The 10739-nt window shown below is 44.7% G+C and overlaps 1 protein-coding gene and 1 long non-coding RNA gene across 5 annotated transcripts in view; both read right to left on the minus strand.

Annotated features, from left to right (window-relative positions):
• Csmd1 (CUB and Sushi multiple domains 1) overlaps positions 1–10739 on the minus strand; it is a 1515607-nt gene that overhangs the window by 1444601 nt on the left and 60267 nt on the right. The window lies entirely within an intron of this gene.
• LOC147828400 (uncharacterized) overlaps positions 1–10739 on the minus strand; it is a 158741-nt gene that overhangs the window by 89151 nt on the left and 58851 nt on the right. The window contains exon 2 of the long non-coding RNA XR_015450869.1: positions 1–7332. This exon is cut by the window's left edge and continues 89151 nt beyond it. This is a non-coding gene — a long non-coding RNA (uncharacterized LOC147828400). The remainder of the gene's footprint in view (positions 7333–10739) is intronic.

Consider the following 10739-nt stretch of genomic DNA (forward strand, 5'->3'; position numbering starts at 1 on the left):
AGCACCAGTATACAAGCCACTCCAGGGAACAGTCATGCAGGTATCCCAGTGGTTCAAGCTGGCAGGTAACTGAGTTAAAGAGGACTTGGTTATGAGTGCTTCTCGTCCTGTGTATTCTGCTGATCCCACTGACTGTCCCGGATCGGGCTGGACTCTGGGCCTCACTTGTCATGCTCCTGGCAGCCTGTCAGTATGGATACAACTCTGGAAGAGTGTGCTTTGCTACTCCTATGTTTCAGTCTTTTACTGATTATGTCTTGCATTTGTGACCTTTCTAAGTTTATTCCCAACAAAATAACTCTCTTTCCGCTCCATGGCTCAATTGCTTTCTGGGTGCAGAGTTCCCAGTCTTTCCCTGGAGCCCTGGCACCTTAGTGAGACCAAAAAGCTAAAGGAGGCAGCTGTGGGGAGATTCCTTTCTCCTGATTCACTTCTGCCTCCTCGGAGAGAGAGTCTTTCTAATGGAGAAGGGCCTGGGACTCTTGCCAAAAGATATTCTTTCAGTTAAGGTGCCAGGGATAGGAAGACCCAATCTAGATAAATAACTCATGCTTTCTGGTACCCATGAACCCAGATTCTACTTAAGAATGAGTCATAATTACTCTAATTTCCTGATTCCCATAATACCTATTATATATATATATATATATATATATATATATATATATATCTCCAATGTTACATTGGATTAAACTTTATTGAAGTCTCTAAGGACACTGAACAATGGCCACTGATGGCTTAGTTTGTAAAATGTTGTTAACTTTCCACATACTGATATTTACCTTAGTCACTTTGGCTGCTCTATTAAAGCACCGTAGACTGGCTCACTGGGAAGCCAGAGAAATGTCTCACAGAGCTGTAGGATGGACACCTGAGTCTCAGATGAAGATGCCAGCAGGTCTGATGACTAAGGAGCTGCTTCTGGTTTATCGGTGATGACTTCTTGCTGTGTCCACGCAGAGTGGGAGAGCAGAGGGGCACGGGAGCTTGCTGAGGTATCTTTCATACAGACATTTGTTCCCCTCCTGAGGTCTTTATCCTTATCATCCCATTGCCTCTCATGAGCTCTGCCTCCAGACATGATCACTTTGGTGGTCAGTTTTCAATATATGAATCCGAGGAGGACAGCAGCACTGCATCTCTAGCAATGTGCTTTAGGGATTATTGTGCAATCAGTTAGAAAACCATTACCATAGGGCGAAGACACTTCCTTTATGGAATGGGGAAGTGCGTTTCTCTGATCCTGGATGCATACTAAAATCTCTGCTTTCTCCAAACTCTGTCTTCTCCCTCAGCCTCAGAAGACCTTCATCAACCTGTTCCAAACTCCTTTGTGCTGCTGAGTCTGGACACAGTGCTTCACTTGGTGCCAAGGATGACCCAGCGTATGCACAGATGGATGACGGTTATTTCTGAGAGTCACTGGGGAACCTTCTGCTGGTTCCTGTGCAGATCTGTTAGGTAATGTAATTCCCTTGACCTCTGACATGATGCTTTTACGCTGGTCCCAGGAATATTGTTTCATGCTTTTAGGTGATCAATAATGTAGATCTACACTTTCTTGTTATGAACACCCTTAGTAATTTTCCCTACTATCAAGTCAGTGAAAATCCACCAGGAACACCTGTCCCTAACTGCTTCCAGGCACCATGGGCCTCCTGACAGCAGCATTCCAGGTTGCGTGAAGAAATGATTATGTAGCTTGTGGAATAAATAACTCCTTCAGCCTCTGTGCACATGGGCTGAAGTAGCAAGGCCCCTCAGCACCGGAGTCTGGGGCCAGCAGGTGGCCTGGCCAGGCCTGCCCTGGATGGAACACAAACACCTCCAAGGACATCTGCTTCTGGGCTGCACCGCAGGCCAGGCACCTGCCTCCCCTTTTGCCCACGGGAAAGCCTCAGTGACTTAACTCTCGGTTTCTGCTGGCTCTGCCAAGAAGCTCAGGAAAAGCTCTTCACTTGAGCACTGTTCTATGGTACTCTCAACGACCACCTGGATGTTCAGCCAGAGCTTTTTTTTTTTTTTGTACTGGGGATCGAACTCGGGACCTTGTGCTTTTGAGGCAGGCGCCGGAACCACTGAGCTAAATCCCTGGCCCCATAACCAGAGCTTTTTCATTAGGACACCTTTTCCCTTTATCTCCCTTCTATACTCCTTCTGGTCTCCCTTCTGTCCTCTTCTAACCAGAAACTTGGGATTTTAAAAAGAGTTATCCACTAAATTACGAAGGAATGCATATATAATAAGAAAATAGCTAGCTAGACAGATAGGTGGTAGGCATGACAGGGAACATGAGCTAGTTTGTGTAGAGTCAGTGGTCTCATCCATCTCCTCACTGGGCACAGAAATTGAAGCCAATTTGGAAGAGTTGAGCTTTCTAAGGCAATGTGCCTTAAACGTCAATTCACAGGGTTACACATTCACTCTACTTCCATCTGAGGGACAGAAGAATAATGCATAGCAAACATGTCATTGCTTCTTGTTTTTGGTTTTTCTTTTAAAAGTGCCAGTACAGTGTTTTGGGCATAGAATGGATGTGGACACTCAAGGGAAAGGCAAGTACTCCCAGCTCTACCACTTCTTAGGTGTTTGATGAGGGTCCTGATTGAGGCTTTGTTGTGAGAGTCCTGTTGTGATTAGAATAAAAATACTGCATTTACTGTAGCAACACAAACAGCCCCAGATGCCTGTCACATAGCAATACCAATACATGAGCGCTAGGGTTGCAAGTTAGAGTACTCAGACAGGTGACCCTCACAGACCTAGTGACTCCATGGAAACAGTTAATTACTAAAGGTATTTGGAGATTTGCTTTGCCCTCGTTCTACAAGTGGTACCAAGAGAAGTAAAGGCCTCCTTGACTACACAGGGAGGAGGAAGAAGCAATAATTAAGTCAAACACAAAAATGAATGCCTGCCATCTTTTGAGGATTTGCAATGTGCCAGGGTCTGCGTTATCCTGAAATCTCTGATTCTCATCCAGTATGCAGAGTTAATTTTTGTAGATTTTAGATGAGGAAATTGAGATTGCAAGAAATTAATGAGCTTGCCAGAAATTACATAATTAGTAAGGGAAGAAGTACCTCAATTCTATTTCTTTCCTGTTTCAAAGCCTGCACTTTTCTAGTACTCAACGCAGCTTAAAAGAAAAAAAAAAAAAGACAATGTTTAAAATTAGAAAAGGTCTCCTCCTGAGCGAGGTGGAGGCCTGGGTTCCCAGCTACTGCTGGCATCACTGGGAGGAGAATGCACAGCCACTGATGGCGCTGAAATGACACTGTGGGACTGGAGCCCCATGAGACAGGAGGAGGAGGACTGCGTGGATCTGGGCTCTTTCTGCCCTTCAGGGCGCAGTGTGGGGGAGCACAGAGCCAGAGCCACAGTAGTAAAGGTGTTCAGGATCAGAGGCGCTTCACAGAGAACCCCTCACCCGGTGAGATGCAGCTGTGGCCTCCTGAGTGGCCTGGAACTGACTCACAAGGCCTTGCTTTCGGGGCTGGCTTTTCTCTTTGCTTCCCTGCTAAGCACCTACTGAGCTGAGGTCAACTACCAAAGAGTTCAGCTTGCATGCTTGCCTCCTGCTTCTGCCTCTGCCTCCCACCTCCTGCCATCTCCCTTCCTTCCCTCTTTTCTTCCCCATTTCCTTCTTTTCTTTCTTCCTTCCTTCCTCTCTCTCTCCCTGACTCTTTCTTTTTAATTGTCCAGAAGGAACAGTGTATCCATTACTGAAATTCAACTAGATTGAAATTTTGTCTGAAAAACGAGAGAGAGAGAGAGCACACCAAGTATTTAAGAAAAACTTCCAAGAGAGGGTCCAGAAGAGAGCAGAGGACTCAGAACAGGGGCAGGACATGGAGTTCTGTGCACAGTTTCTTTGAAGAGCATCCCCGGCTCCCACAGGCACTACTAGTTTTTCCCTTGTTTTAACATTGCAGACCCGTGAGTTCTACTTCTATCCTCATCCTACGTCACTGTGGAAACCGTATCTGTTATAGCTTGGCTCCTCTTACTAGGAGCACTTTGGGGGTGGGATCATGTCTTTTCCTTTATGATTTTCCAAGTGTCCGGTACAGTGCCTGGTACAGTGCCTAGGTAATAAATATACCAAATATAGAGGTACTGAACCCCACCAATGGTGTGTCTATTGGCATGAAACAGAGAAGGAAAACCATTCTGGAGGCCTGCGCTTCAGTAGCAGCCCTGTCCTCACGAATACATGCAGCTCACTTAGTCATTCTCCATCGCGTGGCTTGCAGCATGTGTTGCTGGCCAAGACGAAATTTCATGTTCACCAGAGGTATTCTGGGGATTAGAATCCCATTTACCTACTTTTCCTGACTGTAATTAATCTTAGGAAGAGCCACTGACAAATCTACAAGCCAGGGACTTGTCTACAAGTTTCCAGAATCCTGCAGGCACTGCCAGGCCTCTTGCCAACCACCCCCCGACCGCCGCCATATTCTTTGGGGCATCATAAGGAGCAGCACTGCAGCCAGCAGCTGCGAGGGGGATTACTGTTTGGACAGAGCCCAATTACTGTGCATCCTTCTTAATTAATGTAATTATCAAAGGAATCTATAAAATGGAGTGCTAATTAATTGTATCCAATTAAGATTTTAAACTATAAATTCTGTGATTATTATTTCATGTATGAGGTGTGATGCTGTATTTTCTTGAAAACAGTTCTGGAAGAGACAACTGACAATTGATACCTAAATTAGGCAGAGAGAGATGCTGAATCTATAGATAATTAATTTCAGTTGAATTATCTGAATACTTCTTCCCATAAAGCACACTGAAGGCAAGATAAAGAAAATGTAAAATGACAAGACTCGATAATATTTACAGATTTGAAAATCTCTCTTAACCTGAAGTGTGATGCACAAAATGTACATTGGGGAAGGAAGGAAGCATTTTATTTTTAACATTAGAAAATAGAAATGGAGCAGTTTCCTTAGCAGATCCTGTGTTAGACACTAATGCATAACAATAAACCTGAGAAATAAAAACTAATACAAGTTGTCTCTTCCCATATTTTAAGATCACCATATGCTTGTCTTCCAGCTTATGTAACTACCTAAACAGACTCACAGACAACAGCAACGCAAGGAAGGGAGGAAGGACAGCCCTGTACGATGACAGGAAGGGTGTGACATGCTCTCAGGTCAAAGACACGTCAGAGGAGTATTTTATCTGTTCCATGTCTAATTGCTTAGCAACAGCGACATATTTCATGTTGATAAATATACTGAAGGCTGTTCAGCTCCTCATAGCTAATAAGGTCCTACCCAGGAGATTCTCCCAGCTTGTGTGTGCAGAATGAAGACCACAGAATCTGCATGCTCGATATTGTTTATATGAGAATTACATATATATGTGTAAAAAATGCACATATATTTTGGTATAATAGTACACTGTTATTATTTTGGGGTGCTGGGAATTGAACCCAGACTCTCGTGTATACTAGGCAATGCTCTGGCATTGAGCTAAGTCCCCACCATAGGTACAAATATAAAGGAAAACCTCACACAAACACTCCGACTGCCTGACACAAGCCATTCTGGCCCTCTAATGGCAGACTTTCCTACACGGATTTACAGATTGCTAAAAAGCTGCCTGTCGACAATGTAGTACACGTAGTCTAAGGGGACCTCAGATTCCGGTACCTCTCTTAGTCGCTAAGGGTCCATACTGAGCTGCCAAACCCACAGGGGTACTGTCGCAGCCTCTGCTCCTAATTGCTGGCTGTGTCCATGTTCTGGGCTTCCATGAAGTTGCTCGAGTCCCAGAAACACCTCTAGGTCCTGTGCACCGTGCTCTCCCCTTGAGGGAAGCCAGGCTGAATCAGGGCTCAGCCACTGCGTGCAGTGTGTCGGGGTTGTTCCTCCCTCACCTCCTTTCCCCGGGTTCAGGCCTGAGAGTGTGGGGGGGGTGAAAGTCCCAGGGTGGGGTTAGGAAAAACCACACGCATCATGTCCAGGGTGGGGACAGACATCCACGTGGATATTCCTGGCAGAGACTCGGCTCTCAGCAGAGACACTTGATGCATCGAAGACCTGGCATCTTGGCCGCGGGCACCCCATCTGTCAGAGTGGCATCCTACCCACGGCAGGGTTGCTTGGATCTTTTCAGTAAACCGCAGGTGCTGGGCAGGAGTGGGCCTTCTCAGGCATCTGTGGGGAACAGCAGTGTCCCTGTCCACAGGGAGCCCTCCTCCTTGTCCGCTGTGCTGCACCCCAGCCCAGCTCCGTGCTGCAGCCTCACCTGTTGACGCTCGTGCAGAGAGCAGACCCAGTTCACCCGGACCGGCAAAGCCAGCACTTGAAATCATGCGCCTTTGCCAACAAGGCAGGTGGTGCTTCAGCAGGCGTCTGATGAAGTCAGGAAGATAACTCAGGGCATAAAAATGTTTTTATAAATGAAAGTAGAGTACTCTCCACAGGAGCACTTTGAGGCAGCTCCATCTATGACCACAATTAGAAAACTAAATAGAATGTTAGCACGTAGGGATTACAGGAACAAGGGCTGCTATCAAATTAAGTCCTTGTTGTCATCACCAGCAGATATCCCTGACAGTGTTTATGGGCGACGTAGAAATATGGCACAGCGCTGTGAGCGAATGTCCCGGTGACAGGACCAGCTTGTATGGGCCCTGCATTTCCAGTCAATTGTCCAGGAAGACATTTGGGCTCGACTTGCAAACGCTGCACCCCTTCCTGCTTTTAGGGTTCTGAAGGCTGAAGGTCAGAATCTAGAAACAGAAACACTGCCCTGCTCAGCAGCACACCTTGAAGGATGGAATGTGAGTTTAAATACGAGATCATCCTATTTGGAAATTCTGCAGTAATAATGTCTGCTGAAAATATTGTACACGGAGAGCAAGAACTGTCTTGGCAGATGATTTTATTTAAGCAAGGCTTCTGTTGTGCACCACTATTGTGACATCACCACAAAGGAAAAGGCTCCGAGGTTCACACTTTAACAAAGCTGCTGCTGGATACGAATCTAGACCTGGGATTTTAACTGAGCACTACACCAACATTAAAAGTGGAGCACACATTCAACAAACCCGGGAGCTTTTCTCTGCTGCAGCACCTGTCTGGACTGCAGGGTGGGAACACCAACATCTGCAGCACAGGGGGCATCTAAGTGGGACCCCAGGAGGACCCAGGTCAAGGGGATGGCCAGCCCACAGTCTGTAAGGGTCAAGCTCAGGATAGGAAAGCGCCCACTGCAACCGGCGCCCACCTGAGGAGGGCATCGCTGCAGACAGCAGGGCTGCACAGGTCCAGGGAAGTGGCCGCCCTCCAAGAAGCTACAGCTCCAAGACATCTGCAGCCGGAAGACAGGACACGTATTCAAACACATGTCTAAGAAAATCAATATTGTTATCATGTGCGATTTAAAAAGCTGAAATTACAAAAAAGAAAATCAATTTTGAAAAAATACTCAGCTTGTTGATGTTTCCAGCCCTTTCCCTTTCTACAATAGTCAGTTAGCACCGTTACAAAGTACAAACAACAGTCCCAGGTTTACTGCACACAAAGTGAGCCCTGAGAAATTCTTCCTTTGAGCGACGCTGTGCTTTGGCAAAGGCACTGGGGAAGTTCACAGCACGGAGACAGCTCCTGAAGACCAAGGACTTTGCTCTGTGCCCTCCCTCATGTCCTGACCCGAGGCTGCCCCACGAGGTGATAGACGCATTCTTGTATTCATGAGCCTGCAAATTACACGCATATTGTTGTTTTCTTTTCTTGTCTGCTGGAAATTTCAGTCCCCAATTCAGGTGCTTCTCTGAGATTACAACCTTTTTCTTTTCATGGTTTGTATTTGTTAGTATGTGTTTGCGACTAATAATTGCATCCATCTTGAGCAGTGGGCACACAGGCCAGCACAGCTAAGCGATTTTCACTTCCTCTGCTCCCAGCCCTTGAGTCTTCCCTAGGCCTACACTCCCTTCCCATCCCCACAAACTGTACTTCCCGCTTTCCTCCATCCATATTTTACTTTGCTCCTTAATTATTTATATTGGGGTTCCTCATCTAAGGAAAACCATGTGATGTTTACCTTTCTGTGTCTGATGCATTTCATCAAAAATGGTTGCAAAAACAGCCTTTTTTCTTATGTAACATCCATTCCCTCTTTCTGGCCACTCACCTTCACCACATTGCTATTTTTTTCATTCACTGTACCGAAGTTTCTCTGTTTAAACCTTTCTTTAGGAAAAGGACAGGAATATAAACATTAAAAATGGCAATTTTCAATACTTAGCCAAGAAACTGTGAATGAAGTTAGATATAAAGCTAAAAAAGTGATAGCTTAGGATGATTCAAAGTGCTCATCGCTTCTCGGCCTTTTGGCTAAGATCAAGTGGATGCTTCAAAGTGCTCAACATTCTATTTTTTAATCCACTGTCACTATTTCAATGAAGTAAGATTATTATTTGAATAATAAATGTCCTATGGATTCATCATTAACTTTTCACTCATTACAAATGTTTGCATCAACGACCACATGTAGTTTTTATAAATACTAAGCATACGGACCCATGAGTCTGTGTTTGTGCTTATATACAGATATATAAGTTATGTGACCATCACCCACAAAGAGACCTAAGAAATGCAACTTTCTGTCACTCAGTAGGAAGTTTTAACAAAAATAGTAAGAACTTCTAATTAATCACTAGAGATAATCTAATAAGATCCTGGATTATGCATGCACTTGTTGGTTAGTTTGCTACTTTTTTTATTTATTGTAGTCTGAGGTATTATTTGAGCACCTGAAGTCTATGAAGCACAAATAAGCCCTATCGATACAGGGGTAAGTACAATATAGCACTACCTTCAGTGAAGAGTAAAACAAAGATATGTGCACTGAAGTACAATTTCACACATCGTTCTTAAAAGATGAGCACAGAAATATATTTGTAGAGTTAAAGTCTCTGATTTGAAATTACAATACTGCAAGATTGAAATACAGTTTGGTGCAATTTAGCCAATTATATTTTGGGAATAGTTTCTTGATGTAGAAGAAATGGAACCACAATTTAGATGCAATCTACAATCATGTTTAGGCCCGAGCAGAAACAAATGATCAATCCTTCTGGTGCTCTGTAAACATGGGCAGAGTTTCAGGACAACACAGAGCCTGAGAGCACCGGGTCCCAGGACCCCTGGTGACCACGTGCCAGGCTGTGTTTCATCTGCAACCGCTTCCTGGGACACAGCCACTTCCTGTCTGCCCCGGGCAGCGTGGACAGTGTCCCTCAGCTGCCCGAAGATAAAAGCTTGGTTCACAGGCGGTGGGGACCCTCAGGAAGCAGAGCTCCTGGGAGGCCTTAGCTCGCTGGGGACACACTGCCCTGTCTCCTTTGCCACAGCCTGCACTGTCGGCCCGACTTCAGCCCCCTAAGCTGTGAACAAGGTAGACTTTTCCTATAAACTTAGTCACCTCGGGTTTTTCGATGTAGCAATCTCAAGCTGATTAATAAAATATTCATAAAATGTTAACATACTATAAGAATATTCAGTATCCAACACTCGGTGCTATAATATGAAAAGACATGCTAGTAACACTCTACACTTCTAGAAATAGTAAATATAGTAGGGGAATTAAAGTACAGTAAATGACAAAGAGAAGACCAAGGTGAAGTCAGGGGAGGTCGTTTACCAGGCAAATTCACACCTCCTACCTTAGTATTTCTACTTCTGCATCAATAGTTTTCCTAAGAATCTAACACAAATAAAGGATAACCCTTTAAAAAGATCATAATCTCCCACTGTACCTGTACTCAAATTTACTGTAAATAATGTACTTCTCACAATCATTTGAAACAACTGACTCAAGGGATTAAACTGCGAGTCCATGTTGTGGAAAACAAATGTCTTTAGAGACAAAGTTCACACTGGAAAGGCTCATCAATGGATCTACAAAATAGAGTCATGTCTTGAAAATCAATTTGACAAAGTATTTTAATGGAAGAGAATATCTGCGCAACGAGATCCTTCTCCTCACTCGGCACAGGTCAAGGTGCTGAGCTCCCTCCGGGCGCTGTGACCGAGGGCTGGAAACTCTGAGAAGCAGCAGTCCTCCCTCCTTGTGCCCTTAGCGGTCTCCAAGCCCTGCTGGGCAGCATCTGTCCCCAGCACTTCTGAACAGGAGGGACTGCTGAGTGATTTCATAGCACAAAGATTTAGTAGGGGAAGTTCAAACTCCATTCCAAATTATGATTTAATTTTCCCAGCTTATCAAAATAGTATTTTATATGAAATATACACCTGATGCCACAGTATTCCCACATGTAGCTAGGTCTATATATAAAAATGGCACTTTAAACTTTTATAGTTTATTCTCTAAAAGAAATCAAGGAACACCAATTCCCTGCAGAGTGCTATGTGTGCATGTGAAATATTACTCATACTGAGAGATTTGATTTTTATTATTCTGAATAGTTGCTTTTCGCCATCAAACACTTTTTTCTTACTTGTTGATTCCACAAACCATAGCAAGAGGTCGTTAAAAGGTTCAGAAAAATTTTAATTCACCTAGAAAAATGCCTAAGTGTAATTATTTCCCCCTAAACTGATGTTCACATGAGCCGGAACCTGCCTGTCCCTTAACATGCTACCACATGTGTCTGGAATAACTGCACGGACTCCGTCCTTGGTGAGCTCCACCCCAGCCTGGCCTGGGCATGCCCAGGAGGAGTGGCCCACTCTCCTGCCCTGGACCCAGCTCAC

The sequence above is a fragment of the Heterocephalus glaber genome, unplaced genomic scaffold (assembly GCF_053883595.1).
Source record: "Heterocephalus glaber isolate CG9 unplaced genomic scaffold, H.glaber_assembly_v1.0 deba00001104, whole genome shotgun sequence".
In the NCBI taxonomy this organism is placed as follows: Eukaryota; Metazoa; Chordata; class Mammalia; order Rodentia; family Bathyergidae; genus Heterocephalus; species Heterocephalus glaber.